General features: G+C 44.0%; 1 long non-coding RNA gene across 1 annotated transcript; it reads right to left on the reverse strand.

Annotated features, from left to right (window-relative positions):
- Nucleotides 1–13,299: 13,299 nt before the first annotated feature.
- On the reverse strand, nt 13,300–18,929 carry LOC148002645 (uncharacterized). The gene is made up of 3 exons (XR_015633537.1): nt 16,578–18,929; nt 15,490–15,703; nt 13,300–13,383 (listed from the first exon to the last, which is right to left on the reverse strand). It is a non-coding gene; the product is annotated as an uncharacterized LOC148002645 (long non-coding RNA).
- Between the last annotated feature and the right edge of the window lie 28 nt (nt 18,930–18,957).

An 18,957-nucleotide genomic window follows, 5' to 3' on the forward strand; every position in this document is an offset into this window, starting at 1 on the left:
ACACACCCAGACACACACACACACACACACACACACACACTCCCCTACCTTTTTTATTCTGAGATAATTTGACTTAACTGAGTAAATGTTCCTTGCAACCAAAATAGCCTGAAGACAAAAGAGTTCATAATATAATGTTGAGTGGGGAAAAAAAGAACATAGCATTTTAACTATGTTGTATTTATAGCTGCACGGATAATGGCATTAAAACAAGTACTAAAAGAACAAAGACAATGAAAGCAATTAACTACCGTGTTGGGGTGGTGGAATTATGGGGTGATTCTCCTGTTCTTGTTTTTGCAGCTGCTTTTTGTAGTGGAAGCCCTAAGATATATACAAACCCTAAGACTCGTAGTTTAACCTGACCCTCTGGGAAGTATAGTCAAAGCCCCAAATGGGCCTCCTCTTTCCAGAGGTGCCTCATACTCGGAGGATTTCCAGAACTATCCTCCTGTTTCTAAGGGCATTATTCATCAGTATAGGATATGTTATATTTAATTTTTTATTTATTAGAGCAATTACTATCTAGTACTACCAAGGATCCCTGTTTGATTCTAGAAGACCTAAGTGGAGTTATCAAGTAATTTAAACAGTTTTTAATCCCATAAGGTGGTTAAGCACTGTTTTTTGTTTTGTTTTAGTTAGTTTTTGTGATGAACTTTCCCCCAAAAGAACCATCTTACATTGATAATTATGAGTAACTGGAGGTTTTCAATATTTGTTAACTCTGTTCAGTTTTTATGCTTAAGGTCACTATCTTGCTTAGTTGTGTTGTGAAATAGACTTGAGGGTTATATAATATCTTCCCACAGAAAAGGTGATGTGAAATGGCAGAAGTCCCTGGGCAGGGGTGATCGTGGGTGTGTGGGAGTAAGGAATGGGGATCACCGGACTTAACCCGTTAGTCCAACATATTCTCTAAGGTTTCTCTGACAGTATTATGGGTTTGCACAAGAATAATAAGAAAATTATTGTTACTGAGGGAATATCTATACTTTGGGTAGAAAAAAATGATCCCAACATATTTATAAAAATAACTGCCAGTCATATACCTGTTATACCAGGGTGGATCAAGGCTAGCCTAGGCTACGTAGTAAGACTTTGTCTCAGGAAACATTATTCTCTGCTGTTTCCCACCGAGGCAGATCTTCCCCTGAAGCTCCTGTTCTTCACCCAGGCTGGCAGCCTGCAAGCCCCAGCAATGCTCCTGTCACTGTCCTCTCAGTACTGGGGTTGCTGCATGGGTGCCAAGATCTGAACTCAGGGCCTCAGGGTTTGCACAGCAAAGACTCTTAACCACCGAGCCAACTCTTCAGCATCTCCAGTGAACCCAGAAACCCAGCGACAGCTGTGGTTCATTCAGCTCTGAAACGACTGTCAGTAAAGGTAAAACAGGACTGAAGATCAGAGCTGCCAGATGCTAGAGGTCAATGATGCCATGTGGTCAAGAATGGAAACTTCATCCACAAATCTCTTCCTCAGAGAGAAGGGGGATGCACAAGGCGGTGACCCAAGAGCACACCGTCAACCTTCATCAGGATATGCCTACAGAAGGCGTCAAGAAGTGTGCCGCTGAGAGTAGTCTAAGGAACTGGGACATCTTTCATAAATACCTTGGGCCTGCAGGTGTGTGTGTAAATACCAGGCTCAATGGAGCTAGCTTTGGGCTAAAGGAATAAAAAATGTCCCCTACCGTACTCATGTGTGGCTTGTCCAGAAAAACATACGGATGAAGATCTGAGCAAGCACTGATTACACAGCTACCTGTGACCATTTAAAAGAAGTAAACCACTTATCTAAGTCGGCACTCATTGTCAACTTGGCACAGCCTAGAGTCACCGGAGAGGAAACTCTCAATTAAGGAACTGCATAGATCAGATTGGCCTAGGGGTGTGTGTGGGCAGGGGCGAGAGTGTCTAGATTATTAATGGATACGGCAGGACTCAGCCCTCCAAGTGTAGCACAGCTCTCTGGGCAGGCAGTCCTAGGCTGTCTAGGGAAACTAGAGACCATGATGCTTTGAGGAACCCAGCCAGTAGCATTGCTCTGTTGTTTCTGCTTCAGGCTCCTGTTTGAGCTCCTGCCTCAACTTCCTCCATGGTGAGACTGCAGGCCAAATGAAACCTTTTCTGCCTGAAGTTGCTTTGGGTCATAGCATCTGCTTTATAGTGTTTGCCAAAGCAAAGATTGAAACTAGAACACCACTGATTATCAGATAGCTACTAAATTACATGTGTGTGTGCACAGGTGTGTATGAGTGTGTAAGCAGACACATGTACAGAGGGCCGGGGTGGGAGAGGGAGTAAAGGAGAGACGGAGAGGGAGAGAGGGAGAGGGAGAGGGAGAAGAAGAAGAGGGAGAGAGAGAGAGAGAGAGAGAGAGAGAGAGAGAGAGAGAGAGTGCTTTCTACCTTGGCTTACATTTCTGTTGTACTGTCTTAAGTCCTTTGGATTGCAGCAGGCAGTTCTGGATAAGATTCAGTCTAATGCCAGAAAAGCTACAACCTGACTCTTGCCATTTTAAAGCTCTGTAAGTAGCTTGGGTTTGTTTTGCTTGTTCGTTTGTTCTGTTTTGTTTTGTCTGAGATGGGGTCCCACTCTCTAGCCTACTCACTATGTAACGCAAACTGACTTCCAGCTCACAGTACCCTCTTTTCCTACCCTCTCTGGGATATGCCTCCACCCCCAGCTCGTGAGTCTATCTTGGACTACGTGTAACAATATATATAATAACAGTCCCGGTGCTAAAATGTGGTCTCCTCCAAAGCCAAACACTAATGGAAGAACAGAGCACCCCGCCCGCCAAAAAGAAAACGCAGAAGGAATTTAAAGGCCAAAATGGAGTGCTTGCTAACCTTTAGTAGAATTCCTAGCATTGTGAACCAGTCAGTAGAGAAACATTCCAAACACCTTACACAGACAGTCACTAGCTCCACCTGCTTGCCCTCCAAGCCTCCTGTTTCCCACCCATCCCAGGTCAAGTGTTCTGAGTCAGCTCCATCTCCAGGAGGAGACAAATGGGTTCAGGAGCTCCCTGGCCAGCTTGGGCAGAACTGGAAGAAGCAGGTGGCTATTCTTTGCCAGGGCACTCTAGCTGTGACTCAGTGGGAGTTTCTTCCTTGCCTGCAGCCTGGTCTGGAACAAAAGCCAGTGTGCAAACCACGGAGTCAAAGGACTCCCCGCATCCTCTCTCCAAATTGAGGGAGTGGTTGGTAATGCTCAGGACCAGCCCACTGGGAGATGCTATGGGGACCTCCAAACTGAGGCTGATGTAATGCATTTTTCTTAGAGGCGTTCTGTCAACAGATGATACTATGTGTTGGAAGCAGCCTAGATGAGTCAGGTTTGCAAATTCCTAATAATTGCTTTGGAAGGCTGGAAGCCGAGGTTGTCCGCATTTTGCTAAGTCTCGGCTAGGATGACAGACGCCTCAGGAAACACCTCCTTAAAGCAGTTGACCTGGGGACTTCCCAGCACGTCCTCCTTTTGCTTTCTTTCTTAGCCCTTCTCAGAGGCCTTGCCCCTGGAGTTATTGTTTGCTTATTGTTCACGTCTTCTACTGGAACTCGGATTCTGCAAGCAGCAACCCCATGGTGCTCGTGTAATCTCAGTGCCTAGGACCGAGACGCTTGGTGAATGTTTATTGAATGAATGAGTGAGTGGACAGATGCATGAGCAGATGCAGAGGCTTAAGAGGTGTCCCACGACCCAGAACAAAACCAGTGACAGAAGTGGAAGGCGGGACCTAGACATGAAATGTCTGTGTCCACTTGCCTGGACATGTCCAGCTGAGAGCTTCCCGGTGTCTATTTCTGGTGTGTTCCCACAACTGACCACTGGAAAATTACCAGCTCCCTCTCAGGCTCTCCCACTTTCCAAATGCAGAAGCTGGCGCTCAGCCAGGCGAAGTGACTTGGATAGAACCGTGCCGTTCGTCATAGGACTCGAGCTTGGACCCTGGTTTCTACTAAAGAAGCGTTTTGCTCATAGGATGGTATGGATTTTCTTTCATTAAAAAAAAAGAATGGTTTTGTTTTTTCCTTTCCCCCACGACCAAAACAAACTCTAGGAATAAAATATAATTATGAAACGATTTGTATTCATGAGACAAAAACCTAACTGGATAGCAGAACGTCAGTTGTGTCTGGCAGATCGATGCTCCCTACGTGTCAGTCTCGGGGAACAATCGCTGAGAAGCTGTCTGAGGGCCTCTATTGCTGCAGTAAAACATTTCGACCAAGAGCAACGTCAGAAACCTGTTTTGAAATATAAGGGGGAAATATGGTTCATTAGTGAAAGAAGAAAACTTTAAAAAAAATTTCTAACAAATAAAAACCACAAGCTATCCTTTTTGTCATAATTAATTTCACTGAGGGGGAGGTAGGGAGAGATTATTACATACTTTTATGAGAAAACTGATTTATCCCTAACAGTGATGGATCTTGTCTTAGAGCTCTAACAACTCTTTTTTTTCCCCCAAGGCAAGGTTTCTTTGTGTAGTCTAGGCTATCCAGGAACTCTCTCTGTAGCCCAGGCTACCCTCAAACTCAGAGATCTACCTGTCTCTGCCTCCTGAGTGCAGGGAATAAAGAGTACCTGGCAGTAACAAGTCTTTTCATAATTCATCAATAATTGATGTTATTGATTTACAGTGTGCAGCATGGCCAAAGCCACTATCACAGCACATTGAAGACAGCCATCCCCCGCCAGGCTTGTTGGCCCCGCCTTTAGTCCCAGTACTTGAGAGGCAGAGGCAGTCGGATCTCTGTGAGTTCGAGGCCAGTTAAGTATACATAGCAAGTTCCAGGACAGCCAGGGCAGTTACACAGAGAAACCCTGTTTTGAACACCACGGCCCCTGAGGAAGGAAAGTCATTTCCCAACTGAGTACCGCAGCTCACACAGGATAATCCCAGCATTCTGAAGGCTGAGGCCAAGGGAATTGGGAATTCTGGACTCTTTGGGAAAATCTTATTTCTGATAAAAACAAAACAAAGCGAACACCACCAACAAAAAAACTTAGGCTCAACTAATAGGCACCCTAAGAAGTATGTCTCAACATAGCAGGATGGTATTTCCTAAATGTTAAACAGAAGAAACCGCAGAGAAAAGCAATTAGCACGGAGAATAATGATTGCCTTCAAAAAACAAAAACTGCAAGGGAAAGAAGCACAACTCTAAAAATAGGATCTATAGAACATTCCAGAAAAGACAGCATTAAATTACTCAGTTCGATACAACCAATTATGGGGGTTTTCTGCTTAAGGCACAATGGTTTCGGCCTTCTGCTATGAGGATTCTTTTGACTGTGAATTATGCCTACAAACCCTAACACCCATGTTAGGTTGGCAGGGAGGTAGCTGGTCCTTGTTTTCAGAATTACCAACTCCCAAAATAAACCCATGTATGTATGTCAACTCCGAGTTGCGTACTACATTAGTTAGTGATGTAGCTCCGTGGTAGAGTGCTTACGTAGCCACAGAAGGCCCTAGGCCAGATCTCTGGCACTGGGGTGGGGGATGGGGTATATCACTTCCTGCTGGGGATATAAATTAATGATTGAGGACTTGTTTGCCTATCTTGCGTAAGACCTGAGTTCTTTGACCTCAAATGGTTTATCTCCTTGACCACCCCCCCTTTTTTTTATATAATAACAGATGTTTTGATACAAATTTAACATATGTTTTTTTTCCCCTATAATAAGGGTAGAGTTTCCTGAGTGTCTTGGATTTTGGAGATGTATTCAGATATCATGCTAATTTATTTTAGTTTGTGAACTGGGGAGGTAGAATACATGAAAATTAATTTGGGTATCTCATTTCTTTTAAAAATATTTATACTTTCTTATTTCTAATTTTTATTCATTGTTCTTTGACGATTTTATACGTGCACATGATACATTCTATCCACTATCACTCATCACTCTCTGATATTTCCCAGGACTGCCTGTGTCCTCCCTCTCCTCTCTACAAATCTCTTTCTTACATATACATTTAGATGGTAGTTAGACGCTGTATTACCCAATAGTGTAAGTTCCCCGCCTTGGGCTTATGACATGCCCAGGCACCATTGTACAGGCTTACAGTACGCACGAGGCAGTTCCAATCAGTGAGAGGTTGGTTACTCCATAGCAGCCATGCCACTGTTGCACAGGTAGGCGCACCTTACCCTGTAAGTTTGTAGGTTTCACTGCTGGGGAAAACAATTGTTGTCTTCCCTCCCCCAGCAGCCTGTGCAGCACCTTCCAGCACTTTGAAAGCTCATGAGCAAGGAAGAGCTTCTAGTTCAGTCAGCTTGCTTTCTCTCTACCTTTAAACCGAGGTGTATGGTGTCTTCAGCATCAGGTTCTTACCCTCTAGCTCTATAAGTAAGCAAGAGGACTGAAGAGAGTCCCATTGTTTTGAAGACCCCTGCCCCCTCCTACGGAAGTAACCTATTCCTGGAAGGGACAGGGAACAAAAAGTTCATGTCTAATGGCTCTGGAAATCAGCAATTTTTTCAAGAACACAAAATACAAACGGTCAAAGTGAATAAAGAAATAAAAAATAAAAATAAAAATAAAGTATGAACAAGAAGGAGAAAGAAAAGAGGAAGGGAGGGGAGAGAAAGAGGAACAGAGAGAAAGGAAAGAAGGAAGGAAGGAAAGAAGGAAGGAAGGAAGGAAAGAAGAAGGAAGGAAAGAAGGAAAGAAGGAAGGAAGGAAGGAAAGAAGGAAGGAAAGAAGGAAAGAAGGAAGGAAGGAAAGAAGGAAGGAAGGAAGGAAAGAAGGAAGGAAGGAAAGAAGGAAGGAAGGAAAGAAGAAGGAAGGAAAGAAGGAAAGAAGGAAAGAAGGAAGGAAAGAAGAAGGAAGGAAAGAAGGAAAGAAGGAAGGAAGGAAGGAAAGAAGAAGGAAGGAAAGAAGGAAGGAAAGAAGGAAAGAAGGAAGGAAGGAAGGAAAGAAGAAGGAAGGAAAGAAGGAAGGAAAGAAGGAAAGAAGGAAGGAAGGAAGGAAAGAAGAAGGAAGGAAAGAAGGAAGGAAAGAAGGAAGGAAAGAAGGAAAGAAGGAAGGAAGGAAAGAAGGAAGGAAAGAAGAAGGAAGGAAGGAAGGGAAGAAGGAAAGAAGGAAGGAAGGAAGGAAAGAAGAAGGAAGGAAAGAAGGAAGGAAAGAAGGAAGGAAAGAAGGAAAGAAGGAAGGAAGGAAGGAAGGAAAGAAGAAGGAAGGAAAGAAGGAAGGAAAGAAGGAAGGAAAGAAGGAAAGAAGGAAGGAAGGAAAGAAGGAAGGAAGGAAGGAAGGAAAGAAGAAGGAAGGGAGGAAGGAAAGAAGGAAAGAAGGAAGGAAAGAAGAAGGAAGGAAAGAAGGAAGGAAAGAAGGAAGGAAGGAAGGAAAGAAGAAGGAAGGAAGGAAGGGAAGAAGGAAAGAAGGAAGGAAGGAAAGAAGAAGGAAGGAAGGAAGGGAAGAAGGAAAGAAGGAAGGAAGGAAGGAGGAAGGAAGGAAGGAAGGAAGGAAGGAAGGAAGGAAGGGTGTGAAAGAGCAAACTTCAATACCCCATAGATGCTAAAAAGGACAGTGTTTCTGACGTTCTGCTTTTAAGAGAATTGATCTGGACACATCTGGGTTTGCTCACCATCTAAAGGAAAAGGCAAACAAGAAATCAAGCTTCACAACATAGGACTTGAAGATCACATATGATTAGAAGGTTGTAATCAGGGCGCAACAGGGCATTGTGAGATGAGGTGGGCAAGGACTCCTCCAGAAACATGTCCAAAGCTGTTTTCACAAGAAAAGCAAAAGAAAGACTACCTCAGGAAGGGACTCAAGTGTGTGGGCCTGGGGAACAGCAGTGGGAGACAGAGGAATGGCTAGGTGGATAAGGGTCAGATCGTGAACAGATAGGTGGATGGGTGGGTGGATAGATAGGCAGACAGACAGACAGACAAGTAGATGATAAGTGATAGATGATAGATTGATCAATCAATGATAGATCAATAGACAAATGAATAGATGGGTGATAGATGATGACAGATGGATATATAGATGATTATATGGATATGTAGATAGATAGATAATAGATAGATAGGCAAGTAGATGATAAGTGATAGAGGATAGATCGATCAGTCAATGATAGATCAATAGACAAATGGATAGATGGATAGATAGATGATTATATGGATAGATAGATAGACAAGTAGATGATAAGTGATAGAGTATAGATTGATCAATCAATGACAGATCAATAAATAGATAAATGGATGATTATATGGATAGGTAGGTAAGTAGATAGATAGAAGATAGATAGATAGATAGATAGATAGATAGATAGATAGATAGATAGAAAAATAGAATCACCATATATTACAAAAAGGAGTTCAGATTTTGATCTGAAGGTAGAGAGTGGTTGAAGGATTTAAACCTCAAAAACAAAATTAACTAGGACTGAAAAACCAGACATACTAATTTATGAATTTACACTAAAATATAGAAAAAACATCCCATTCCTACTCAGCAGGTCAGAGGCTGGTGTCCTCTGGGAAGCAAACACTTGCCCACAGTGTGGACCAGAGATGGATGGTAGAGTCTGAAGAGGAAAGGCTGGTGGTACTCAGCAGACAATTCACCTCATTTGTCACGCAATGAGGAGCCACTCACCGCTTGTCCAGACACTGATTTGTTACAATGGGGACCTGAAAAAGCAAAGACAGACGGAGGAGATTTTCAGGAGACAGAGTTATGTGGATTTAGTGATGAACTTCGTGTGGGAAGTGGTGGGGATTTGGAATCTGAAATGACAACTTGCCACCAATCACGAGTGAGATTCCAAAGAATGCAGGCATTCATGTGGGGAGGTAGCTAGCTTCAGACGGACTTGGACGCATTGATACTGCTGTTGAATCAAGATCCTCTATAGCCATCAAACTGAGACTCAGCCGGCTGCTTGCAGTTCCCAAAGGAGCAACCCTCTCAGACATCACTAATTCAAAATTTCCCTGTGTGTGTCTAGATGGCACATCTCCTCAGTGCTACCTGATGGTTTCCATTTTTCCGTTGATTGTACCTAGTCCTCACTTCCTGTCCGACTGTTAGGGATGGACAGTGTCTTCCTAAAAGATACATTGTAGCCTTAATCTTCAGCTCCTGTAAATGTGACCTCACTAGGGTCTTGGAATACGGAATCAAGTTGTGATGAGGATGTTAGAATATGCCCAAATTCTGTCTGACTGATGTCCTCAGAAGAGGAGAAAACACCACAAAAAGCCAGAAACACACAGAGAGAATTTTACAGGACAAAGGCAGAGATTAGGGCAAGGCATCTGTGAGTTAAGGAAAGACAGCTGTGGTCACCACCAGAAGAAGTTGGGAGGGGGTTGGGGATTTAGCTCAGTGGTAGAGCGCTTGCCTAGGAAGCGCAAGGCCCTGGGTTCGGTCCCCCAGCTCCGAAAAAAAGAACCAAAAAAAAAAAAAAAAAAAAAAAAAGAAGTTGGGAGGAAACAAGAAGTCTGGACATGGTGACACCTATCAGCACTTGGGTGGCTGGGACATAAAGATTTCCAAAGATTTAAGGCCAACCTGGTCTACACAGTGAGTTGCAGAATAGCTTGGTTACATAGTAAGACTTCTTCTCAAAAACCAGAAAACAAAAACAAAAACAAAACAAAAACTCCATCCAGGAATGTGTCCTACCTGCAACCTTGATTTCAGAAAAGCCTTCAGAACTATGAGAGAAAGTACATGTGACTTAAAAATAATATATAAAATAGTTGATAATTTTATATATTTGATAAGTACATAAATATATAATGTTGACACATATATATTTATATATTGCATTTATGAACATATACAATATTGTATATAATATATACAATTATATATAGTATATACTTATATATTTATTAATGTGTATACAATATATATTTGTTTTTATACTTTATATAAAAATTTGATAATATGTAATAATATTTGGTGATGTTATTATCATTATATCATTTCTCCCTTCCCTTTGTGCATGTGCACACATGTGTGTGTATGTAACTGTGTGTGTACATGTGTGTGCATGTGCACATGTGTGCGTATGTATGTGTGTGTGCATGTGTGCACATGTGTGTATGTATGTATGTGTGTGCATGCACGTGTTCGTGCATGTATGTACATGTGTGTGTGTGCATGTGTGTTTTCAGGGTGAGCATTTGCTATTGAATAACAGCTGACATGCTCTTCCCTGGGGAAGACTTTCTCCCACTCTCAGCATTCCTTAGTTGTCTGCAGTTCTTTGTATCAGGTTGAGGCCTCTCGGGCTTCCCCACTCCTTTAGCATTTTCTATTGTCATTCTTGTTCAGCCCATGTTTAGGCATCCATGTTGGTGAGACTTTAGAGGCACAACTTCTGATATTTTTAGAAACAACCGATCAAAATTTATGTTTCTTCATCTGTAATAAGTTTGTCACCTGTTGCAGCCTGCTGGACCTGAGATTGTTCCTGTCTTTTAAGTCTGTAACTGGTGACAAAACAAAGTGTAACTTGTCCCTGGACAAGAACAATACTTCTGCCTTGTAGGAAATCATCTGATACAGCGGATAGTCAATAAATGTTTCTTAAATGCCAAACCAAAGCAAACCAACCAACCAACCATCAAAGAAAAGACTGAACCAAAGTTCTTGATGAAATTTAGAGACTGACAGGAACTTTCCAAATGACAACAATTATAAGAGAATATGTAGGTACTAACGAAGGAGGAGGGACTTGTCTTGAGGTACAATGACTGAAACAATCTTGGGAGGCCAGGAGACACCTCAGTTTCTTACAATGGCTCATGGATAAACTGCCAGTTGCTGTTTTCGCGGACAGCACAGGAAGTTAAACATAGGGTAGTGCCAACAGAGAAAGGTAGGCAATGATTGGAAGACTTTGGAACACCTGGGCTGATCATTAGTGGACGTACGCTAGAAAATAGCACCACTTGGTAGGCATTCAGTCCTCTGTTTTTGTTTTGAGATGGGGCCTCTCTACGTAGCCCCAGCTGTTCTGGAACTCTCTGTGTAGACAAGGCTAGCTTCAGATTCACCCATCTGTCTCTGTCTGCCTTTGCCTCTGCCTCTGCCTCTCCCTCTCTGCCTCTCTCCCTCTGCCTCCTGAGTGCTAGAATTAAAGACATGTTCCTCAAAATGCTGCTGCTGCTGCTGCTGCTGCTGCTGGTGGTGGTGGTGGTGGTGGTGGTGGTGTGTGTGTGTGTGTGTGTGTGTGTGTGTGTGTGCATATGCGTGCAGACGTCAGAATGCGCTGGAACTGGAATTACAGGGTATTGTGAGCCACTCAATATGGGAGCTAGGAACTGATTCTGGTCCTCTGAAAGAGCAACAAGTGCTCTTAGCTACTGAGTCATCTCTCTAGCCCTAGAATTCGGTCTTCTGTTACCTTCTAAATGTTCCCCACCATTAACGACTCCTGAACCTCCCATTAAATCTCCCAAATAAAAGGCTAATTCTTAGTAGAGGCCAATGTGACTCACGCAACCCCATATTTATATGATGGCCGCCCTTTATCTGATTGGTTGAGGCCAGTCCATACTACTTTTGTTACCAAGAGCTCTGCACAGAATCCAGTAGAAGCAGTTTGGTGTTGAGGAATGGAGGTGAAATGTATAGCCAAAAGGGCAGAAGAACGTGGAGATATCTCAGGATGATGGTCCTGACAGAGGCTATCGTCCAAGGTGTGTTGAGTTTGACAGGATGGCAAGACTAGTGAGTGAGCCTCCCTGAGGAATGAAAAGACTTGTCTCTGTGCACCACCTGACTCCTAAGAGCTGGCCAGCCTGGCCTAATTAGTTCCTGCTGTCCCAGGAAGGAAGGGCTTGGCTGGGTCCCAGGGCCTGGAAAGATTGAAAGAAGAGGTTCAATGAGGGCTGTGAGGGAGCCAAAACATTTGTGGCTAAAACTCTGCTTCAAGCTATCAGAGCACTGATTTAATTGAGTTACATTCTAATTCTTCACAGAATGTAATCTCACACTTAAGGATGCTAACTTGACACTCAGTTCTTCTGAAATGTGGCAGACGGACTTGCCATTAGCCAGTGCAGCTGAACGGTGCTGAGGAGACGTTAGTGATGTGTGTTCCACACAAGGATGCAGACCTGATTTTGGGTGCTTAACCTCCATTAACGATAGCAACTACTGTCCATAACCCAACAACTGGGGTGGGGAGTTGAGACAGGCAGATTCCTGGAGCTCATGGGTCAGCTAGCTTAGCATAACCAATGAGCTCCGGGATCAGTGAGGTGCTGCCATTGCTGTGATGAAACACAAGACCAAAAGCAACTTGGGGAGGGAAGGGTTTATTTTGCTTACATATCTAGAGTCACAGTCTACTGAGGGATGCCACGACAAGAACTCAAACCAGGTATGAACCTGGGAGCAGCAGAGGTATAGGTATGTGTGTTATATGTATGTGTCCATGTCAGTATGTATGAATACATAAGCACATACATGTATGATGCCTGTGGAGAGGCACAGGTATAGAGGGGTGCTGCTAACTGTCTTGCTCCTCATGGCTTGATTAACCTGCTTCCTTATAGACCCCAGAACTGCCAGCCCAGGGATGGCACCACCCACAGTAGGCTGGACCCTCTCCTATCAACCACTAATTAAGAAAATGCCCTGTAGGCTTCCCTTCAAGTTTGATCCCATGTAGACGTTTTCTCAATGTAGATACCCTCCTGTCAGGTGACTTTAGCTTGTGTCAAGTTGACATAAAACTAGCCGGGACAGACCATGTCTCAAAATGTGAAACAGGAAGTAATTGAGAAAGACAACCAGTGTCAACATCTGGCCTCCACAGGCATCATACATGTACTTATGTATTCATATATACTGACATGGACACATACATATACACACTACATACACAAATGCTTGTCAGAGTATTAGGGGTAGACTTTTATAAAATTAGGGCAAAATTAATATTGACTACATGTCTATCTTGGACAGAGTTTGGCTTCCAAGTAGGAACACAATTAATGACAGACGGTTAGAAGAAATAATCTAATTGATTGCCTATGGAACAATCATACAGGTGCCATGTTGAAAGAAAAAGTTGGTTTTCACATGGGCTTCTTTTTCAGGAGAGGTGCTAAATATTAAACTCAGGGTGTTATGATGATACTGAGACACATCCTCAGCCTCTTTTGGCCTCACTTTTCATGTAAGATACCACAACACTCCCAAATATGAGAACCAGTGAACAGTCAGTTCTTTTGTGCCCTGGAATGTTCTAGATTAGAGATATGAAAAAAAAAAAGTATCAGAAGCCATTATGGAGGAGGACCGTTGATACAATTCATTCATTTATTTCCCAATTTACCCAATGCTTGTTGAGAATTTCTGTGTTGGACATCATGGTCAGGAAGCTTGCCCACTAGAAAAGAATAGAAGACAGAGAGGCCATTGTGAGAGCGATGGACTCCCAAAGAATGCTAGTACACGAGATGGAGAAACAAGAACAGTTCCTGGGGATCTCACAGAGACAGAACCAGCTTTGCTTCCGAGGAGTCAGAGAAAGAAGTAATGTTTGAAAGGGAGTGACCTTAGGGTAGGAGCTGAGGATAACATTTCATACAAACTAAGTGTGCTCCTTCATGAAAAAGTGGTGGGGTGGCATTTCCTATTCGTGTTATTTTAGGTTCGAAACCCTTTCTATAAAGGTCTTATTTGAAAGGCAACACACACACACACACACACACACACACACACACACACACACGTGCGCGCGCGCGTACACTGTTTTCACAAGTGTATTTTCCTACTTAGCTAACCAGGTGGGATTTTTGTTTCATTTTGTTTGTTTTGAGAAGTGGGATCTTACTTCATAACTACTCAGGCTGGCCTAGTAGTTAACCCTAGATTAAGTGGTCCTAACATCTCAGCTTCCCCCATATTTAGGCCTCTAAGCATCTGTCACATCTGTCTGTATCGGGTGTTATTTAAATTATGATGCGCTCTATGTTCGATGCCAGACCCTCAGTGTTTCGGGGCACAGTGGCACCTTTTAAAAGACAGTGTAACTAGTGCAAAGAACACAGGGAAAGGAAGTGTGCATGAAAATAAAGGAGTCTTTGAAGGTTTAAAACAAAGGAGAGAAAAAGAGAAAAACAGGAAGTTGGGCAGGTAGGGAGTTGGGGGTGGATCTGGAAGGAGTTGGGGGGATGGGGGGTAAATATGATCGAATACATTATGTACTATTCTCAAAATTAATAAAAGTATTATTGAAAAGACAGAATCTGAATCAAGCGGAACAGATGTTGCCAATTTGCAAAGGCTCATGGGATTTTGACTTTGGCCTACGTGACAAGCAGCCACTAGATACTTGGCTCCTTAGGTAAACAGAGGAGAGACATACACATCTTTACATACACTGACCGTTGTCCTGATCTTTAACACTGTGCACGGCGAAGCCATTAACTCATCGAAATCATTTTGCAACCCAATTTCTCAGGAAGTATGAGAGTAGCATAGGGACAAATAGACAGAGAAGCAGAGCGCCCAGACATAACAAATGATCAAATAAAAGAAAAAATAAAAGAATAAAAGAAAAATCTGAGACATCTCCAAGTAGCACAAATGCAAACCCAGTTGAAAAGGCTTCCCGCTATAAAGAACGACTATACTAGCTTTAAAGCATTTAACGTCCTCCGTGAAGTATTTATACCCACATCCATCTCACGTAGTCCGGGACTTGCTGCTACTTATTTTTATGTACATCGGATTGTGTGTGCACACGTGTGTTTTTTTTTTTTTTTTTCTTTCTCTCTTTTTCTTCCTTTTTTTTTTCGGAGCTGGGAACCGAACCCAGGGCCTTGTGCTTGCTAGGCAAGCGCTCTACCACTGAGCTAAATCCCCAACCCTCCCCCCCTTTTTTTTAAACTCCCCCCCCTCCCGGAGCTGAGGACCAAACCCAGGGCCTTGTGCTTGCTAGGCAAACACTCTACCACTGAGCTAAATCCCCAACCCCACTCGTGTTCTAATGCACACATACATATATGTCACACGTGTGTGGAGGTCAGAGAACAACCAGTGAGAGTCCATTCTCTCCTTTTTCCATGTGGGTCTCCGGAGTCAGCTCTGGTTGCCAGGCTTGGTGGCAAGTGCCTTACCTCACTGAGCCATTTCACTTTTGTGTGAGTAAGTGGGGGAGGTGCTGAGTAGGTGAGGAAGGTGCTGGGGTGAAACCCAGGGCCTGGTCTGTGATCAGAACACGCCCTCCCTCCAGCAGCCTCTGCATTTGAAATCAAAGTCTGCTCCTTATCCCATTATGAGTTTATAAAATAATAAATTGTCATCTAATCTGGCCAAATTGACACAATGAAATTACAGTATGTTTGTTTGTTGTTTTCTTCAATGATTTACAAACCAAACCAGTGACCACATGTGGAAAACTTTCAGCCACAAAACAAGCAAACAAACAAAGGTGCAGGAGTGACCCGACCCAAGATAAACTCAGAATTTAGCCAAAGCACAAATTCACCTCTCTTGCTAACCACTCCCCACATCGCAGCAGCTTTTTCCGTCTCGTTCCAGTTTTGGTCTCACAGGCTTTGAAAGGGACTGCTTGTCCAGATTCTCCAGGAGTAACTCATTTTTAAAACATTTAGACCAGTGAAAGCTCTGTGTCCTGAGAAGGGCCTGTACTCTGTCTCGTAGAAGCTGTCCTGGTCACTCCCAAGCTTCTGCCACACCATCTTTGAAGAGCAACAGAAGAGAGTTCTAGGGACGCACATCAAAGCTACTTTTCAAGCAGAGAATAATTCATCTTTGTTCTTAGCACCCTTTGGGGCTCGGTCTCCCTTTCTAAGACTTTTTGTATTTTGATCAGATAATGTTGCCCCTGCAAAATCTGTGATCTTCCTGCCCAGGGAGGAATTACCTGAAAAGGACACTCTGCTATTCTGGCTATTCTGCTGATTCGGTGGGCATTAAGTCATAACCTCTGGGTATTTTCCGGAGGTTGGGGTGGGGCACGCTCATGAGGTAGAGAGAGAGCTAGCTTAGCCTTGCAGGACGGACCCAGCTGCTGAAGCCACTACCAGCTCTGGAATTTAGAATCCTGCTCTGGGTGGGAACTGTAACAGTCAGTCAGTCCACCCAAGGGACAGAAAGACAACTGACTAAGCCGCATGCTAAGGGTGCATTAAAAGCATCTCTCTTCCTGTTCCATATGCTGCACTGGGTCAGGCAATCACCACAAAATGTTCAAACACAGGTGGGGACCGGAGAGGTGGCTCAGTGGTTAGAGCACTGACTGCTCTTCCAGAGGTCCTGAGTTCAATTCCCAGCAAGCACATAGAGGCTCACAGCCATCTACAGTGAGGTCTGATGCCTGCCTGGGCAGATAGAGCACTCATATACCTCAAATAAATAAAAAATAAATCTTGAAAGAACGCCTGGCAGACCATTTTGTTCAATGTTCATTCTTCAATTACATTTGTGTGTGTGAGTGCGTGCATGTACACGTGTAGAGGTCATAGAGGTTCTCTCCTTTTACTGTGTGGGTCCTAGGGATCCACCTCTGGTCAGTTTTGACAGCAGACACTCTGCCTCGCTGAACCATCTCACCTGCCCTAATTTCTTTTAAAATGATGCTCGTGATTTGCCTTGAGTTTAAAAGCTACTTTCAGAAACAGAATCCAAACTGGAAGATTCCATCTCGAAGCGGTCACTCTGGAAACGTGGCACCCGCGTGATCAAAGGTGGTGCTTGCGCTGTTTGCTCCAGGAGACCTCCTCCCTCCCGAGGCCAGCCTCACAGAGGGATGGGGAGAGAGCTTCTGTTTGGAGGCAGTTAGAGATCTTCTGGCTACATTGAGGTATAAAGTGAGTCGATTATTCTAAATTGCGAGGATAACCTGATTGGTACTCAAAAGCTTGCAGCCAAACTCCCATGCTGGTTTCTTTTCTTTTTTCTTTTTTGGTTCTTTTTTCTGGAGCTGGGGACCGAACCCAGGGCCTTGTGCTTCCTAGGCAAGCGCTCTACCACTGAGCTAAATCCCCAACCCCCCCATGCTGGTTTCTAAGGAATTTTCCTCTCTATTCACTTTTTATAGAATCAAGCATAGAAAAGAATGAAGCAAAAGTCTAACTTTGATGAGGGAAACATTTTCCAAGGCTGCTCAGAGAAACAACCTTCTAACCCAGCTTCCTGTAATAAAACACATTATGTCATGCTGTGGCCTCAACGTTCATTAGAAGGCTCCCTTTCGCCAAGCAAGGCGGTGCTCAATTATGAGCCCAGTCACAGCTCAGTTTGGCCAAGCAGGAACAAAGCGAGTGACCCAGTAATTATCAACATGAAGGAAAAGTCTTGTGTCTTCTCTTCAAAACAAGATTATCGTTGCTGAGCTAGGCTCTGACAGGAAGCAGAGTGAGAAGAGGCAGCTTGTTGATTCCCTGGGCTCCCATGCCTCTGGTTTAGACCTGGCGGCCAGGTTCTAACAGGATCTACTGGAAGGTCCCAGCCAAGGAGGGAGGATGAAACATTTGACTGGGAACAGAGGTGGGCCCCAAGCCAAGGACGTGGCTCTATAGCTTTGCCTCAGAAATCCCAGGAGAGCACATTCAGCAAGATGAGCTGCAAAGCTGCTTCCCTTCTCACCTTCCTGTGCACTTCCCCTCCATTACCTCCACCAGCATCCTGTCCCTTAGTGAGGCTTTCCTCTGGCAGGAACTCAGCCAGGGGCCAGTCTGGAAAATCTGACCGTTTCAGGAAACCGGACGCTGTTCCCAGGAACAGAGCCCTAAAGACACCAAACGGTATTGTCTGCTAGGCACCGAGGCAGAAGACTCTTATTTGAGTGAGATTACTGCTTAAAAATAGTTGCACTTTGCCTTCCTCTCCCCAGCAAACAAGTTGCTGGGAATCTCCTCCATCTAGGCTTCCTGAGTCAGAGCCCGGGAAGGGAGGAAGTTCTGGCATCGCTGTGGCTGGATAACCCTTTCATGGTATGGGTGGGTATCCCTGTGACAATCTTCTTACCAGACACCTAGCTGTCTAAGGTCCCAGAGGACTGGGGTCGATCCGATGGCAATGGCATTCCCATGTGCCGTAGTCTGCTCTGGCCTGTCATAGGTTTCTGAGAGGTCTGATCAGGACAGAGTAGTGGAACAAACACAACTGTGTGACGGACTTGAAGGCTGAAGGAGGTGGGACAACGAAGTTTCACACCCGAGAAACTTTAAGCAACAGAAAATGTACTGGGGGCTTGAATTCCCAAATTGAGAGCAGGGGACTTGGCTCCCTCTAAGAGCACTGAGAATTTGGATCTGTTGAAAATGGCTCCCCGGACTTTTGATGTCTTGTTGATCCTTGGTTTGTAGGGGCACCACTCCGATCCTCCAGTGCCACACCGACTTTGCCTTGTGGCCATCATATACTATGGATGGACTGTGTGGAAGTGGTGGCTCTTTTCTGTCCGTCTGCTTCTCCAATGGTAAGAAGAGGTTCTATTATCCCAAGGCAGGCTTTTTTGTGATATCACAAAAATGACTATTCTGTGGCTTCATAATAGATCTTTGAGGACCATTCCAATACTGGTATTCTATGATTTTATAGTAGGAAGTTAAATCGCGAAGGACTGGGTGTGGTGGCACAGACCTTTAGCACTCAGGAGGCAGAGGCAGGTCGATCTCTGTGAGTTCGAAACTAGCTTGGTCTGCATAGAAAGACCTGTCTCAAATAAAAAAAGAAAGAAAAGAAAAGAAAAGAAAAGAAAAGGAAAAAGAAGATGATTACAAAGATTAAATAGAAACGGGAGCTATATCGTTCAGTCAGCTAACATCTCTTATCTTTGTGGAGTGAGTCACCCGTGAGCCTCAGTTTTCTGTCATAAGACAGAAATAGCAACAAGGTTTCATACGGCGATGGGAGAGTGCTAGGAAGTAGATCTCTAAGGCAGACAGCGGGTCTCTCACTGACACAATTGCTGGGTCAGGACTCAGCT

This window comes from Rattus norvegicus, chromosome 11 (assembly GCF_021556685.1).
Source record: "Rattus norvegicus strain SHRSP/BbbUtx chromosome 11, alternate assembly SHRSP_T2T, whole genome shotgun sequence".
Lineage (NCBI taxonomy): Eukaryota > Metazoa > Chordata > Mammalia > Rodentia > Muridae > Rattus > Rattus norvegicus.